General features: G+C 39.7%; 1 long non-coding RNA gene across 1 annotated transcript; it reads right to left on the minus strand.

Moving 5' to 3' along the window:
- Positions 1 to 957: 957 nt before the first annotated feature.
- LOC107803975 (uncharacterized) lies at positions 958 to 1,772 on the minus strand. The gene is made up of 2 exons (XR_001652131.2): positions 1,434 to 1,772; positions 958 to 1,285 (listed from the first exon to the last, which is right to left on the minus strand). It is a non-coding gene; the product is annotated as an uncharacterized LOC107803975 (long non-coding RNA).
- Positions 1,773 to 19,241: the final 17,469 nt, after the last annotated feature.

Consider the following 19,241-nt stretch of genomic DNA (forward strand, 5'->3'; position numbering starts at 1 on the left):
AATTAATATGGGAGAGAAGAACAACAAACAGAGGATAGACGCATAATTTACGTACGGCGAGAATTTTAAAATTGCACATGACAAAAGGTTATCACCATAAACTTTAACTCATACTGCAACATGAGAAATCAAATGAGAGATTGTGACCTTGAATGTGGAACACATTTGACACTGTTGATTTACCCAAGATGACCACTTAACAAAATCTTAAATTCATGTTCTGATGAACATTATTTTTGAAATCTGCAAATTCACCAATGGAACTCATTTTTATCAACGAAATGTGGCAGACACTCAGCTAGAGGTTAACATGCCATAGAACTTCATTATGAAAGAATGACACTCAGTTAATTCAAATGAAATTAAGTCTTAGCGTTAAAGAAACGGGAAGACATATTCAACTCACATAAATAGATGAAGATCCAATTCAAGACACCCTTAATTACTCAGAAAATCACAGTGGTAATGCATTAGTTCTGAGCAAACATAGTAAATCCATTTTTTCCGCTTAGAAAGGCCACAACAGGGCTGACCAAGGATTTAAATCGCACTACCCAAGAAATCATCTTTTGAATTCTAGAAATTTAATCAGCATGAAGTGCTGTATGGACATTAATTAGAAGAACTGAAGTGTTAACCCAATCTAAGCTCGTCACAAAACAGTTTTTTTTTCCAAAAAAAAAATGAAAACATAGTAATTACATTTGTAGATCTCGATGGTAGGCATCATTTGTTTACACAGACTAAAAGAGAGAACACCTTCAAATCACTCAAACCATGCACGAACCCATCAGACAAGCATAAAGAAAAGGGCAGCATGTCTTATGACATAAAGTAAACAGGGGAGGAAATAAAAAAAAATTCTGCTACCACTTAGGTTTAAACTCATCTTTTAATGACTCTTCCAAGGCTTCAATTCAACATGAATAATAGTAGAGATAGAAGAAGATAGGAGGATAACCTGAATGCGAAATATTTCAATTAATTCTGGGAGTCGAATACAAAGAAATGCGACAACAAAGTTGAGCAGAAACTGTAGCCAAATTGAAATTGCGAAAGACCAACTCGGACAGAATCAATAGAGCCCAGAAATTCAGAATCCCAGACACAAACTTCAACTTGAAATTTAATCCAAAACATCCTTTTAGAACCAGAAATTAAGAAAAGAACCAAGGCTAAAAGGATATCTGTTTCAGTAGCCTTTTTTTTATTTTTTCTCTTAAAAAAACTCGAATGAAAGCTGAACTCCAGCCATTTGTTTTCTTTTATGCTTTTTGTATCTTTTCTGAAAAAAAAAAAGAAATAGACTAAGAAAAACCTTCAAGAAAAGTGACGATTTCAACCCTAGAAATTTTACTCGACTAACTTTTTTCTGAAGATTTTTCTCCGATTTTTTCTCTATATTTTCCCTTTTTTTAGCACATAGGACTCACCTCATATATATAGTCTTCAAAATCTTCAAATAATCTGCCCAAAAATTCGAAAAATCCCTCAAGTTTTTGAACAATTTTGGGACAAATGGAGGGCGTGGATTGATTCACATCTATCCACGGCTCCCATTCATCCAACAATTGTCCTTTCTGCACCCAAAATCATGCGATTTGGGAGAGAAAATTCGTACTCCTCTCTGACAAATCCGTTAGGACTCAAATGACGTGAAGGGGGGACCGTTTTGAGTGAGCTCGCTCAAAACTCAGGCTAGTTAAGGTAAGTCAAGGAGGAAGAAGATGAAGGAATAGGGTGAAGCGCCATTTCTCTGATTTCTCTAGGGTTTGGAGAATTTGGGGGAAATGTTATAAGTGAGTTTATATACTAGGGGAAACGGGCGGGTGAAATAAATGGGTTGGTCCGGTTTTTTTGGGCTGAACCGGTGGAAATGGTCATTTGGGCTGAAGGTATTCATTGTGTATAGGGGGGAATTTTGGGCCAACTTGGGTAATTAGAGATGGCCCAAATTCAATTCTTTCTCAATTCTTCCTTTATTTCAAAATTCCTTTTCTTTTTGTTGGTCCAGGTAAAGGTTAGTTTTGAAGAATGACAAAGGAACTCAGGATGAACCAGGTTCATCCCTCAGGTGCACAAAAACGGGCAGATTCGAGCATGTGGTTTGCACGTGAAGGAGATAAGCTTAACTTGGTGTATTTAATATCTCCTAATCGAAAAGGTTGCATAATTGATAGAGAAGGACTTCTTAATCAAAGAGAACACTATCCAAGATAGGAAAGGAGTTAGAAGTTGAAACCAACTAGAACTCTTCCACCAAGGAAGAGTTGCATCAGAACTCTAGTTATTTCTTCATCTACTAACTCTATAAATTGCAGGATGTCCTCACATTACAAGTGTTGCACAAAAATGCAGAAGTTAAATGTGAATTGGGAGCGAAATAGTAAGGCTTTTTGCAAGCTGTTCGTGTGTGATTCAAGTGTGCAAACCTGAAGCTATTTGAACGAGATAGAAAAACCAGTTCCATTGTGTTTTTTCTTATTCTAGTTCAATTGTAGTAGGTGGTTTAAAGTTGTACCTTTCAACTTTCATAAAAGAAATTGTATTAGGTACTTTGAGTGTTCAAGTTATAAGCTAACTTGAAGTTGTCGCAACAGTTGAGGCTGTGTGCCACAACGGAATTAGAGTTAATCCTTAGGTTTACAAAGTGTTTTTGTAAATGTTGTTTTGGCTCAGTGATTTTAGTGGAAGTTTGGGAAAATCATACTGAGTAGTAGGTCGTGGTTTTTTCACCTTTTGAGCCAGGTGTTTTCCACGTACCAATCTCTGTATTCTTTATTTTATGTACTCTTTATTCTACAAACAGTAGTATTTAGAACACCTAGAAGAACCCGGTTCTTCTAGAGCGAAAATTGGACACCACACAAATCACCCCTCTCTTGTGTGGTATTGACGTTTAGAATATCAATTGGTATCAGAGTAGGTTATCCTTGAAGAGGCTAACACCTTAGGAACATATCAAGATGAGTGCACCACCTGAAAATTGTGAAGGGCAATCCACTGATAGGCCTCTACTCTTTAATGGCCATTACTACTCTTGGTGGAAAAATAGGAAGAGAGATCACATCATCAGAGAAGACTATCAGCTATGGGACATTATCACTGATTGGTTCCCTAGCTACCATGAAGAAGAATGCTGAAGGAGTAGATGTGCCAAAAACAAGAGCTGACTGCAATGCTGAGGACTTGAGGAAATGGGAAAAAAATGCTAAAGCGAAGAAATGGCTTGTGTGTGGATTTGGTCCAGATAGTAGAATTCAAAACTGTACCACTACTAAGGAAATCTAGGATACTTTGCAAGTGGCTCATGAAGGAACACCTCAAGTGAAGAGGTCTAGAGGAACACTGCTATATTCTCAATATGAGAATTTCAGCATGGAGGAAGGGAAAACCATCCAGGAGATATATACAAGGTGCACCACACTGACAAATGAACTTAAGTCTCTTGGAAGGGTTATTCTTGAAGAGGACAAAGTTGAGAAAATTTTGTCAAGGGTTCTGCCAGTCACTTGGGAAAGAAAAATCACTGCCATTCAGGAATCAAAGAACATTGCCACTCTTAAGTTGGAAGAGCTAATTGGTAATATCACTGCCTATGAACTTAGAAGGCAAACCATGAAGATGGATGCACCCAAGAAGGAAAGGAGCCTGGCATTCAGAATCACTGAAGGTGCTGATCTAGAGGATGATGAAATGACCATGATCACAAAGGACTTCAAGAAGTACCTAATGAGAGGAAAAGGTCCTTCCAAAAGTGGAAGGTACAACAAACCAAGGGTTCCTGAAAAACAAAGCAATGAGGGGTGTTACAAGTGTAGGAAGACTGATCACCACATCAAAAATTGCCCGCAACGGGAAATTGAATGGAAGAAGGAAAGAGCTAAACGAAGGAACAGGAAGAAGGAACAGGTTCAACCAAAGAAAAACAAAGGATCAACAAAGGCTATGGTTGCTGCCTGGGGAGAAAGCTCAGATGAGGACTCCGAGGGTAAAGATGGAGATGAACAAGCACTTATGGCAATTGGAGAATTCGATGAGGAATCTGAGGTAAGTATAATTCATCTCAAAGACAAGATTAAACTTTTGTCTAAAGAAAGACTATCTGAGTTACTCCTGGATTTCATTGATGAATCTGAGGATCTAAATAATGAAAAGGAACAGTTGTCTAAGGAGTGCGTGATTTTGAATGCTAAGTGCAAAAAACTAAAACTTAGGGATAGTGAAAGTGAAAGTAAAAATGTTGAGTTAAAGAACCAGGTTCATGAACTTGACACCACTGTCCTAGAGCTTAGATCTAAAAATCTAAAATTGAAATTAGGAACTGGTAAAAAGAAAGTTGATCACACACAACTCACTTTAGAAGAAAATGTAGGAAAAATGAAAGATGAGTTGTACAAAAGAGATGAGCAGATAAGAGTCCTTAAGGAGGATCTAAACAGGGTTAAGCACGAGCTAGACAGAACTTGTAAATGGAACAGGTCCTCCGATGCACTTTCATGGCTACACGAACACCATAGTAGCAACAAGAGAGGACTAGGCTACGGGACCCCTGCACCTAAGTGGGATCACAAAGCAAGTACCTCACACTTTCTGAGAACAAAATTTGCACACACTGTGGTAAAACTGGTCACTATAAAAGTGAATGTATTGCAAAAGAAAAGGCTAGTCAAAAGAATAAAGAATTTGTTCAAGAGAAAAATAGGCTGCCATGTTGGGCTAAAAAGAATCTGATTCACCCTTTTGCCTATAGAAAGGGACCAAAACTAGTTTGGGTTCCTAAGACTAACCTTTGATTTCCTTTTGCGGGTCCAAGTGAAGGGGAGCAGCCAAATATGGTACATGGATAGTGGCTGCTCAAAGCATTTGACAGGAAGCAAGAACTAGTTCCTTTCACTTGAGGACCTCAAAAGAGGTAATGTCTCCTTTGGAAATGGGAAGAAAGGTGAGATCATTGGGGTTGGAAAGGTAGGTAAGACTAATTTTCACTCTATTGAGAATGTCTACTTGATAGATTGCCTAAAGTACAGTCTAATCAGTGTATCACAATTATGTGATAGAGGTAACTTGATAGCATTCACCTCTACCAAATGTTTTGCTATTGATCTTACCACTGACAAGATTGTTTTGCAGGGGAAAAAGAGTAAACAATATATACATTGTAGATTTGTCCACACTTTCAGAAAATGAACTCACTTTCTTAAGTATGTTGGACAATAATCCCCTCCTTTGGCACAAGAGGCTTGGACATGCAAGTCTGAGTCAACTCAATAAATTAGTCTCCAAGCACCTGGTGATTAGGCTGCCTAACATCAAGTTCAAAGAAGACAAAGTTTGTGAGGCTTGTGCAAGGAGGAAGCAAGTAGTATGTTCTTTTAAATGCAAGAAAGTGGTAAGCACCACCAGAACGATGGAACTAGTCCATATGGATCTCTATAGTCCAATAAGAACATTAAGTAGAGGTGGTAAAAGATATGTGATGGTGCTTGTTGATGATTACTATTGATACCCAATTTTTTCTTGTATTTTTAAATATGAAAAATACCTTCAAAATAGCCTATATATGCATATATAACAATATCCCAAGGTTACATTATTTTTCCTTAATATTTTTTCAAAGATTTTTAAATCAATTCACTGCCCTATTTTTATCAAGAAAAACCCAATAATTATCCCCAAAATTATCATTTTGGTGATTCATTTATTGGAGTCTCATGTTTACACTAAAATATATCTAAGATATTTTTTTACATATTTTTTACAAATTTATTTAGTATTTTTAAGGTTAAAATTGCATAATTGCAATATTAGCCATTTTTAGGTTCAAATTCGTCTCATGTTTATAAAATGGGATCTTATATTTTTAAATTGATAATTATATATTATAAACCATTTTAGTGCTTTCAATTAATTTTCATAAATTTATTTAATATTTTTTATAAATTAAAGGGAAAAGAAGGGGCTATTTAACTTGTAGCCAAATTTGGCTTTAAAATTTAGCCTAAAAGCAAACAGACCCCAACCCAAATTAAATCATCCCAATCGTCTAATTAAACCAGCCCAAAGACCCAAGCCCAATCCCTAAATCTACCCAACCCAACCAGATTAAATCTTGGCAGTTGATCAATTTTGATCAACGACCCAGATTCGTTCTTACCAAATCAAACCAAACGACCCCCCAAACCCCACTCATTCCTCACTCAATTGACTCTTATCTCTCTATCTCTATCTCTGGTTCTCTCTAGAACCTTCCCCCTCCCCCTCCGCTCTGATGAGCTTCACTCACCTTCTCCGGCCATTTTCTTGCCTGAATCCATGGTGGTTTCACCACCCACCAGCCTTATATGGCTCCTTCACGCTTGGTTACTGAAGTCTCATGACCTGACCACGATGAAGCTGGGTCAAGACCTTGCTTGATTCAAGTTCCATGGCCATCTTCGTCCTTGCTCCGGCAAGCCATGTCTGTTCGAGCCTGGCCTCGACTCCTCCTGCTTAGATCAACGAATATCCAAACCTTTCTCACCGTTTGGGTTCCTCTGAAACCCTAGCTTTTGAGGTTCTTCTGATTTCTTTAGATCTGTTCTAGATCCATGTTTTCCCTAAACTTTTAAATGATTTCTTGATATTTCTTTCAAAACTATGCTTTCAAAACTTTTATTTTTTCCGATCTAAGGTTTTTGAGTTATTTAGATATTTCTCTGATTTTCTTTTTCTCTTGTGTGTTTCTTCTACTATGTTTCTTCTACTGCATTCTTTGTGTGTTTCTTCTACTATGTTTTTTCTGCTGTGTTCTTGTTAGGTTTCTTCTACCATGTTCTTATCAGTTTCCTCTACTTTGTTTTTATATGTTTCTCCTACTTTTTTCTTATTAAGTTTCTTTTACTATACTTCTTTATATGTTTCTCCTACTGTGTTCTTGTTAGTTTCTTCTACTAGGTTTCTTATTAGTTTCTTCTACTATATTTCTTTACTGTGTATCGCATATTGTTCTTTTACTATGTTTCTCATGAGTTCCTACTACTGAAAGAGCATGTCAAAGGTCTCAGTTCCTTTCTGAGACCTCTGAACCTGTCTCGATTAGTATCTTTTTCCTTGATTACTTGTCCTCTCATCTTTGCACTCGATTGATGGTAAAAACCCTAGAATTTGGGGGTTCATCCGCGTTTTGAGACCATTGGCTCTATGATTTGCTTGAACTTGTTTGATTCCAGAAACCCTAACTCCTTTAGACTTATTTCGAGTCTCTGAACTGAGTCTTGAAATCTCTGTTTCTTTAAGTGATTCCGATTTTCTACTAAACTCTTCTAAGGTCCTTATACTGGACCCTTTGTATGCTATTTGATACTATCTCTTCTACATTACTGACCTATGGACTACCATGATCTTACAGTCTATTACCTAGTGATTTTGCAATGGCATGACGTTTTTTTTCTTTGCCCTAAATTTAGCCTAGCATATTTGTGTGCTCTTTATATGTGCTGAACTTCCCTCTAAAATTGGCTTTAAATTTTGATTGATTTCAGACTTCCTTTGTATAAGTTTGATTGATTTCTTTCCTTGTCTGCTGACTTCCCTGTTACTCGATTTGAGTCAAAAACTTTCCTTAGCTTTTCTGACTTGGTTCATTCATGGACCAATGATTGCAAAAATCTCTGACCCCTTGATTTACTGTATATTGATTGATCCTTACCTTATTTGTTTTAATCGTGTATTTCAAAATTCTTCCCTTAATTAAACCCATATGTATTTACCCATAATTGCCTATTTTGCACAAGACGCTTATTTGATTTCTTTCCTTAAATAACTTTTACCATTTAAGTCTGAATTCCTTAATTAAAGGAAGTCTTGTATTGATTGATTTTTATTGATATCCAGTTCCTTAATTGTTTTCTTACCTTATTTCTGCCTGTTTTTTCACACTTTAAATACACGACTCTTTCATTAGCAAAAACATCCATCACTCGTAGTCTTTCTGAACTTACACTTACACTCAAAAGTATTCTCTCTTGTTACTTGTACTGTCGCCTGTTTACAAGACCTACTGCCTGCCTTTCTTTATTTGCTTCTTTGAAACTGGTATGTCCTTATTTAAGCTTTTTAGCACCACAACAATGTGTTTATTTACTGCTTCTGTATCCCTGTCTGCTTACTACTTCTGTGTGGTTCAACACTACTAATTTCTTTCTGCCTGTCTGTTATGAATCCCAAACCCCGGCCCCCCTATGTGTTCATGCTATGGTTTGAGGCATGGCAATATGCAAATTATTGTCCATGAATTAAACTTGATTCCCTGGGATCCTAGTCTCTAATAATGTGTGTTCTAGCAGGTTTATGGGTATGCTAGCATCCTCCATTGCTGGGCATGCCTAAAGCCTGCCCTTGCCTAAGCAATAGGCTCTTTACAATCTCCCCATTCCCCTGAACTCCCCTATGTGTGTTTATTAGTAGTTGTTTCCCTCTCCTTTTCCCATTTAGCATTCTATTCTGCACTTGCACACTTTCCTAGTCTTTAAGTTCTGCCCACCTCTTGTGAGCCTTGCCTTGGGACCCTTTGAATTCCCTCTGAACTTGGACACTTGGGGGTTGGCCCTTCCACACTGCACTTGTCTTAATTTGATTATACATTTGGGTGTTAGCATTGCCATGAGTCCCTTTGAGGCTCTTAGGGAACTTTGACACATTCAAATGGGAGAAAGACTTTGGATCATGATCTCATGGAGTAGTTTACCTCATATTTGGGACATGAAGTATGAATCAGGATCTCCTCTGGTTGTACTCTTACTTATATTTTCTGATGTATTTTTTTAAAGGTGTTTAACGAGCCGGGTTGACCCATAAAACCGGACCGGCCCTGTACATAGGGGGCCGAGTGTGGTTGGGTAGGAGGGGTAGAGGGGGTTGGTCCATTTAAATTTTAGTAGCAGTTAACCGGACCGGTCAAACCCGGTCCACGTAAACAGTACCGTGTACCGGTTAAACCGGCCCGGCCCAGCCCGGTACAACCTTTTTTTAAATTTTTTTTGAATTAAGTGGGGCCCACTAACCATTGGCAACGGTCAGACCTGGCAGGGATCCGTTGCCTAACGGGTTAATTGCATTAATAGCCTCTTTTTTCTTTAAAATTTAACTTTTTTTCAATTTACAAAATTAACCTTCTCTAAAACTATAAATACACCCCCTCTTTTTCATTTCTTCACTCAACTCTCATTTCTCAATCTTAATTTCTCTCATTCTCTCATTCTCCAATTTTCAAGATTTCAAGTCTCAATCTCAAATTCTCAATTCTCAAATCTCAATTCAATTTAAATCATGCCTCGTACTTCTTGAGTGCGCTCATATGTTTGGCAACACTTTGAGGTGGTAGAAGAAAATGAAGAAGGTCAGAAAGTAAAGTGCAAGAACTGTGGTCAAGTCTTAAATTTTTGTTCAGAGTCTGGCACAGGCAGTTTAAGGAGGCATATCAAGTATTGTCTTGAGTGTCCTCCAGAAATTCGTATTAAAGATTTTAAGACAATTTGTGTTATTTTAAAATTATTAGACGTATTTATGCTTAATGTTTTAGTTTGTTAGATTAATTTGAAGTATTGTTAATTTATTATGCATGAAAATTTAGTTTTACTATTTTTTGTTAATTTACTTTTTAAATGCAAAATTTAATTTTGAATTTTGAAATAAATGTAGCACTTGCAATTTATATTAATACTTTTGTATTAATATAACTTGTAATCTTTAAATTAATACAAATTATTAATATAACTTACAATAGTTATACAAAATACAAAAAAAATTAAAAAATACACTAAACCCGGCCCGACCCGGCCCCTTAACCTGTAACCCTTACGATTCAATTTTTACCCGGATGTAATAATTTGTAATAAACTCTTGGGGATGGTTAGTGAAAAGGGGGCAGGTAACTATGTGTGCAAAAGAGGTAGATACCATGTCTATAGGAATTTTGAATCTGCATATAGAAATCATGCCTATAGGTGTTTGGAAATCTGCATATGCGAATGGAAATCATGCCTATAGTTCCTTCTGAATTCTGTATATCCTACATTCATATAGAAATCATGATCATAGGGCTACTATATTCATATAGAAATCATGCCTACAGGATTGTCTAAATTTGCACGATCAATTGCACCTAAATATCATGTCCATAGGTCTTAAACAAATTTCTGCACCTAGATATCATGCTCATAGGACTTAAACATCCAATTGCACCTGGATATCATGTTCATTCAGCATCTAGATATCATGTTCACAGGTTTAAAACGAGTCTTCTGCATTTTTATACCATGTCTACAAGGTTCAAAATCAACTACACGTAGAAAGTATGTCTATAGGAATTCCTAATCGAATCTAAATCGTTTCATTCAAGTATAGAGCTAAAACCAGTAATAACAGGTACCATTAGTTGCAGAACTTATAACCTTTGTTAAAACTTGCCTTTCTTTTGATAATTTGACTACCCCTTTTAACCAGTACGTATTCAGTTTATTTTGCTTTCTGAATTCAGTAGATACCATGCCTATAGGATCTTTGTCCAACACTTAGGCAAGCCTTAGGATAAAGTTACAAACTGAATCTGTTCTATTAACTACAACCAGCAGGCAGGCCTGATTCGGGTTTCTTATCTGAACTATGTAATAAATCAGTCTGCCTCAACCTTTAAGTTCGTACATGTCTAGTATTTAATCAGACCCTAAACAGTATATGTAAGTCATGCTAATTACATGCTTATTTGTGTAAGGAGATATATCTGAGCCTCTGCTTGTTATGTGCTTTCCTTAACTTGCAATACGTGTTTTGTATGCTGCCTTAGAAGTTTTGCCTTTGAACTACAAATAAGCCCAATATCCCTCCCCTTTAGGAATAGTAGTCCTAAATATCTCCGGGACTGATAGGATTGGGACGGGTAATAACATGTGATAAGTAATCGAGACCATTCCGTGCTTTAATACCTTAACAGGGTAGGAAGGGTAGATATGGATATGATGACCACACGATAATGTCACGTGTAGCCCCTCATTGAGGAGTGATTACCGCGCATTGTGTGGGGTGATCCATATTATTAACAAACCTAGAACCCCCCTTTCCCTTTTTTTTTGTTTCTTCTAAAGATTTCAAACTATTTCTTTTAAGAAAAATCAGCTTTCTTTTAGTTCTTTCCAACTTTGTTTATTTGTAAACCATTACGTGAAAATCCACTCTTATTTGAAGTTTCATTTGCCTACATGTTATTTGCACCTAAATTCACAATAATAGTCTGGCCGGGAACCACACTAGTGGATCCTGAGGGGTGCCTAACACCTTCCCCTTGGGTTAATTTCAAGCCCTTACCCAATCTCTGGTTACTCAAATCAAACCCTTTTGGTGTCCTAATACACCTTAATCATTAGGTGGCGACTCTTCAAGTCAAACCCAATTCCCAAAAGGAATGAGTTGTCCTCCCAAATGTCATAAACCCGATTTCAGGAGAAAAAGGAGGTGCGACAGCATGGGGGGGTCTTTTAGGCTTTTACCATTTTTGGACTATTATTGTGACTTAACATTTCTTTATATGCCTTTATTTGTTTAATACCTTTAAGCATTCAGTTCCCCTTTTCAACTACAAACTGACTTGTCTTTTTGTTTCTTTCATTTATTTCTTTCCTTTATTGCTTTTCTTTATTACTGCTTTAAATTATGAAGAACTGTTGTATTTACTGCTTTCTTAACGTGCAAACACGTGACAACCTGCTTTAATTATTACATAAGCATGTTTTCAACATCATATTCCACTCGTGCCAAAAGAAATACCATAGCAACACTTATAATGAGTGGTTGCGCTCTTCCGATATTATCACCCCCTAAATTCGGAAAAGGCGTATTTGCGGTAAAACCAGTCAATCAACGGTGTAGTCGACGGTTCCGTTCCTTTCCCCCTTGAGTTATCCGCTCATGGGTACCAGTCAAACCTAGCCGAGTCAGTTATGTTGTCCGCATAATGACTCTTTAAGGTAGCCTTCTCCAAAGTCTACTAGGTTTCCCCAAAACCCAAACAGACACTACCACGTTCTGTGCATTAATTTGGAGAACTAAATATTTTTATGCCAATTGTTGATATTAAATAGTCGAGTCCGGTGGGGGTAAGGGTCTAACCCTTTTGTCTTGCAGAAATATGAGGCACGAAGTCCCCAGATTCGGCATGGTTACCAACATCCACCCAAAATTGTTGAGCTGGTGGGAGGATCTTCACTCTAGTAATCAAACTCTTGTCCGAAAATATCTGGGCAATCTGCCTTCTCTTCTGGAGATTCAACCCAACAACAAGATCATAGAAGCTGCTACTTTGTTCTGGGACTGTGAGAGGGCTGTATTCCGCTTCGGGGACATTGAAATGACACCCTTGCTAGAAGAAATAGGAGGATTGGCCGGTATACCATGGGAAACACCGGGTTTGTTGATGCCTGAGAACTGCAAGGGTAGGGGTTTTCTCAAAATGATGGGTCTGAAGAAGAATCCAGAACTGACATGTCTGAAGGAATCTTATGTCCCCTTTGACTACTTGTATGAGAGGTACGATCACAGCAAGTCCTACCGTACCTATCCCGATGAATTTTCCATCACATTATTAGGGCATATTCACCGAAGGGTCTTTATATTTATGTTTTGTTTCCTAGGGTTGATAGTGTTTCCAATGAAGAAAGCAAGGATGCATACCAGGCTGGCTATGGTAACTAAAACTCTGATGGAGGGCATTGGTGGGCAACCTTTCAGCATTGTGCCCATGATTATTGCGGAGATATACCGAGCCTTGGAGAAGTGTCAACAAGGAGCCGGACACTTCGAGGGCTGCAATTTGCTACTCCAGCTCTGGCTCATAGAACATCTCCAAAGGGGTGAATATTGGCAAGAGATTCAGCGAAGGGACTGGGATGATCATATAGCTTTCCATCATCCAAGGCGAATGAACTACATGCCCAACATGTTTGCCCAGCCGGAAGACGCCAAGGGATGGTTAGAGCTGTTTGAAAATCTAACTGAGGATCAAGTAAAAAGGATGTTTGAGTAGTACCCTACTGAAGAATTCATCGCCCGATCCCGGGATGTACTGTTTTTAATACTGCTCTATTTGAGAGGAACCTACCCGTACGTCCCTCTCCGAGTCATAAGACAGGCTGGTAGGAGACAGGTTATACCAAGGGTCAACAAAATGAGTCACTTTCGGGCCGAATTTCAGGATGATGATAGCCCGTACAAGTGCCAAGTTCAGCATACGTGGCACTATAAAATCGTCATGGGAAGGGATACCATCGAGCCATATAGAACCATGATGGTTGTACTCCATACTATTCAGGCTAGTTGGAGGATAATCATAATGGTCTGGGTAAACCAGGTTTGTTCGAGGTCACAGAATCATAGATGAAAAGGTCGAGGCACAGGTTAAGTACAATCAACTGTGCAAGAGGATTCGGGAATGCGAAAGCGAGCACCGTGAGATACAGGAAGCCAACCAAAACTGATTGAAGAGTGGAAAGACATGGCTGTCAGTGCCAACAAGCGACTGGGGTACTTGGAGCGGGGCATAGTAGAACTGGAAAGGAAATTTCTCAAAAGAATCGAGGATTGATAGAATGCTGAGGGAAACGAGGGCAGACATCTAGCCAGAGCCTACCTACTATTGGGACTTCGCGAGTTGGGAAAGCTGTTCGATGGAGCCAAAGATGCCGAGTATGGGGAAGGTCCTTCTAGGACCAAGTAGATAGGAGTTTTTCCTTTTTCGCTTTACAAAATGTAATAAGGCCAACGGCCACTATTGCTACTTTACTTCCTGTTGTTTAGTGTCGATTTGGGATTCGTCTATTTTTAAACAATGAAACAAGGCATTTAGCATTCTAAGTTCTCCAAATCAACTTGTCTCCAGGCCTACCTCGGGCACAAAAAGGTTCCCAAATAGGACACGATTTACATTCTTGAACTATGTGTTTAATATCGCAATATTTTCTTATAATCCTCACTAACTTGTTACCTTTTTGTTTTTACTTTTTTTATTTATTCCCCCTCCTCAAAGGTTAGTTCGTGCACTCTGGAAACATCATCTTATTCAACAAGATCCAGGGGCCCTCCACTCACTCCTCCTCTTAGTCCTGTCAGAAACAAGAACAAAGGGAAGATGGAAGATCTGAACAACACCAGAAAGGAGAACTCAACTGAACGGGTAGAGGTCACTCATGCTTATGGTACTCAGGTTTCCAAAGAGAATGCATCCTAACTGGAACAAAAGCTATTGAAGTTCTAAGAGGAACTTGATCAGGTTGGGAATCTGGCAAATCTGTCAGTTTCCCTCACCACTCCAGATGTCAACTTCCCAAATACTCAGAACCCCACACCTCCACAAAATATCCCAACGCCACAAAACCATCCCGCTCCTCACCACCACTTCAACACCTGCCATACTTCCAACAATACTTCATTGCTCATCCCGGAACCCCCAAAACTCCACAAATGACCACTTTCACACCCATCATAACACCCCCATCTACGTGGAGACCATGCCACATTCCACCAAACCCATATCAAGCGCACCCGAGTCTGATAATAAAGACTTGCTCATCAGGAATTTGGCTGAAGAACTTAAGAAATTGACTAGCCGAATTCAAGGCGTCGAAGGAAGCAAAGGAATTAAGGGGCAAAACTATGAAGATCTTTGCATACAACCCGACGTCGAACTGCCCCTCAAACCTCCTAAGTTCGAGATGTTTAATGGTACAGGGGATCCAAGAGTACATTTGAGAACATACTATGACAAGCTGGTTGGAGTAGGGAAAGACGTGGGGATTCGCATGAAGCTGTTCATGAGGAGTCTGAAAGGAGATGCTCTATCTTGGTACATTAGCCAAGATCCGAAGAAGTGGTCAAGTTGGGTAGGCATGGCGTCCGATTTTATGGACAGGTTCAGGTTCAACATGGAGAATACGCCGGACGTGTTCTACGTTCAGAATCTAAAGAAGAAACCTACAGAAATGTTTCGCGATTATGCTACTCGCTGGAGATCAGACGTTTCTAAGGTTATACCTGCTTTAGAGGAAGAACAAAAGAACAAGTTTTTCGTCCGGGCTCAGGACCCGCAGTATTATGAAAGGCTGATATTGATTGAGAATCATAAATTTTCTGACATCATCAAGCTTGGAGAAAGGATCGAAGGAGGCATCAAAAGTGGTATGGTTACGAACTTCGATGTTTTGCAAGCTACCAATAAGGCCTTACAGTCTAGTGGTGTATCCAAGAAAAGGGACGTTAGGGCCGTAATGGTTGCACAGAGAACCAAATCTCCTATCAAATACCAAACCTACCCAATGCCTCCACTCACATATCAGCCCACTCCAAACTACCAAGCTCCCTCACCCTCTTACCAAAACCCTATCACCCACTTATCAATCACCTCCACCTCCTACATATTAGCCTACTTCACCTAGATACTCCCAACCTGCACATGTTTACCAAGCCTACAATGCTCAACCATCCCACTATCAATCGCCTCCCACATGCCAAAATTTCCCAAGACCTCGACCAAATTTTGACCATCGACCTCCTAAACAGTATACAACCATCGCTGAACCTATTGACCAGTTGTACGAAAGACTCAAAGTCGCTGGTTATGTCACCCCTATCCCTGCCATAACCCCTGAGAACCCTTCCCAATGGGTTAATCTAAACAAATCCTGTGCATACCATTCCGGCATGAAGGGACACACTATCAATGAATGTCGTTCTCTGAAAGACAAGATCCAGGCTTTGATTAACAGTAAGATTATTGTGGCAAAAGAGCCCACTCCGAATTTTCGCAATAACCCTCTACCGGATCATAAGGGTGGAGACGTTCACATGATTGAAATAGAGGATGATTGGGATCCCGAGGGATCAATCGGGTTGATTGCAGAAGGTGATGACCCAAAGAAGCCAATAGTTACTCTTAATCTAATCATAGCCCAGATTCAGCCGTCTGGGGATGCTGAGGTAAATATGTTCGTGCAACTTGAGCTTGAAACAACGTCATCTGCAAAGACACCAGTGCCAATTGAGGTCGAATTCGTATCTCCAACAAATGCACCTACACCATTTGAAGTTGCAGTTTTACCACCCAAGGGACATGCTTCGTTCGGGGTGAAGATAGCCATGCCGATCCCAGTGGTGATGTCGGTCGTGACACCATTCCACACAAAAGCTATACCATGGGACTATACAGCCAAGGCAAGGAGGAAAGGCAAGGTTATGTTCGAGGAAATTGTTGCTGCATAAGGTATGACGAGAACGGGTAGGGTCTATACCCCAGAACATCTAGTCGAATCAAGCAAGCAGGCCTCCAATCGGTCACCCATTACTGAGACAGGTCCAGATGACCTTTGGATAAAGATACAGGCAGAGGAAAACTCGGTCATCTACCAGTTGAACAAAACACCGGCGCAGATCTCCATACTTGCTTTGCTACAAAATTCTGAGGCACACAAAAATGCTCTATTGAGGGTGCTGAGTGAAGCGTATATGCCAAGCAACATCACTGGTGGGGAAATGGCTAACATGGTCGAACAGGTATTGGAAAGTCACAAAATTACTTTTCATGAGGATGAGTTGCCACCTGAAGGGTTGGGTCATAACAAAGCACTGCACATCACTGTGCAATGAGAGGACTACTTTATCACCAGGATCTTGATCGACAGGGGTCCCAGTCTCAATATTTGTCGACTGGTAATACTCAAGAAATTGGGCAAAGGATTGCACGAGATAAAGGATGAAGCTATCAACGTGAAAGCCTTCGACGGCTCCCAAAGATCCACCATTGAGGAGATTAGTTTCTGTTTGCAAATGGGGCCAACTTGGTTCGATGTTGACTTCCAAGTGATAGACGTACCGGCATCTTACAATCTGCTGCTGGGATGACCATGGATTCATGTTGCTGGGGTTGTGGCATCAACACTGCATCAGGTAGTGAAATTCGAATGGAATCATCAAGAGGTGATCATTCACGATGACGGTAGCAACCCTATATACAGTCGCCAGACCATTCCAACGATTGAAGGAAGAAGGAAGCTAGGAGGAGAGACTTACCAACACATCCTATGGGTGAATGCCATTGATAAAGACAAATGGTGGGACAATAAGATTGAAAGTATACTGAATTGGTGTGGGTACAAACCTGGCAAAGGGCTTGGCAAGAACCTCCAAGGAATCACTAAGACCATAAAGCTCAAGAAGCATGGCACTACTTTCGGTCTGGGATATGAGTACACCTGGGAGGAATTCAACCACTGGTCGCCACCATGGCGCGGTCCTTACTACCCGCTGGAGCAGCCAATACCACACTTGGAGCGGACTTTCCAACCAGTCGGTGTTATCTATAGGTCAGAAGAAGAAGAAGAAGAAGAAGCACTTGCAGCGGTGAGGAAACTGTTCCTAGAAGACAATGACATGGACTATTATGTTTTTCTCGAGGAGGAGGGGAGGAAGGCCCTTCTATACAGGCAGTAGCAGAGGGGCACGCCTCAATAACTGGACCATCAGGAAAATCAGAGCCCAACGAGCCTCGGGGTAGCAAGGCTAAAACAATCACTGTTTGTGATTTACTAAAAGATTTTATTTTTCTTGTTTGTTTTAATTCCTGCAATAAGACCTTTAATGTTCAAAACAATTATGCAATTTATCAAATCATTTTAACTTTCTTATGAATCAACGCTTATTACTATTGTTTTTCTCTCATTACTTTACTTATACAACATTACTATTACTTATCTTGATGAGCCAATGACTGTGACATGCAACGAGACAACGCAACAAACGGACATAGATTCATAGGAAGATGATATACCAGAAGAGATTGTTAAAGAAGTCGAGAACTTTGAGAACAGGCCGAAGTCCAACGTGGACAAGACTGAGATTGTTAACCTGGAAGATGCAGAAAATGTCAAAAAAACACGAATCAACGTTCACTTATCACCGTCAGAAAAGGAAAAGTACACAAAATTTCTAAGGGAATATGAGGACTCATTCGCCTAGTCGTATGATGATATGACTGGTCTGAGTACATCTATTGTGGCCCATAAACTGCCAACCAATCTAGCATGTCCGCCGGCAAAGCAAAAGCTCAGGAAGTTTAAGCCTGATATGAGTTTGAAAATCAAGGAAGAAGTCACTAAGCAAGTCAAAGCTAAGGTTCTCAGGGTAGTGGAATACCCAGCATGGTTAGCTAACACTGTGCCAGTGCCAAAGAAGGACGGGAAGGTTAGGGTCTGTGTCGACTACCGGGATCTCAACCGAGCCAGTCTGAAAGATGACTTCCCTTTTACCAAATATACATATCCTGATTGACAATTGCACCAAGCATGAGTTGCAGTCATTTGTAGATTGTTTTGCTAGGTATCATCAGATCTAGATGGATGAAGAATATGCTGAGAAAACGGCTTTCATCACGCCATGGGGGATGTACTGCTACAAGATGATGCCATTTGGGTTAAAGAATGCATGGGCCACCTACATAAGGGCCATGACTACCATCTTCCTCGACATGATACACAAGGAGATAGAAGTGTACGTAGATGATGTTATTATCAAGTCCAAGAAAGCCACTAATCACATGGAAGATTTGAGGAAGTTTTTCAATAGATTGCGAATGTACAACCTGAAACTGAATCCTGCGAAGTGTGCATTTGGGGTTCCTGCCAGAAAACTACTTGGGTTTATCGTGAGTTGCCGAGGGATAGAGATGGATCCATCAAAGTTCAAAGCTATTCAAGAGTTGCCACTGCCTAAGAACAAGAAGGACGTAATGAGTTTCTTGGGGAGACTTAACTATATCAGTCGGTTCATAGCACAATCTACAGTTATCTGTGAGCTAATCTTTAAGATGTTGAAAAAGGATGCCGCTACCAAATGGACTGATGATTGCCAAAAGGCCTTCGACAGAATCAAGGAGTACCTATCAACACCACCAATTTTGGTCCTGCCCGAGCTAGGTAGACCTCTATTACTCTACCTTGAAGTATTGGATGGAGCGTTCGGTTATGTTATGGGGCAACATGATGAAACGGGGAGGAAGGATCAGGACATCTATTACCTCAATAAGAAGTTCACCCCGTTCGAGGACCGGTATTCTTTGTTAGAGCGCACCTGCTGTGCTTTGACTTGGGTAGCTCAAAAGTTCAGGCACTACTTCTGTGCCTATACTACATATCTCATATCAAGGATGGATCTTTTGAAGTACA

This window comes from Nicotiana tabacum, chromosome 6 (assembly GCF_000715075.1).
Source record: "Nicotiana tabacum cultivar K326 chromosome 6, ASM71507v2, whole genome shotgun sequence".
Taxonomy (NCBI): Eukaryota; Viridiplantae; Streptophyta; class Magnoliopsida; order Solanales; family Solanaceae; genus Nicotiana; species Nicotiana tabacum.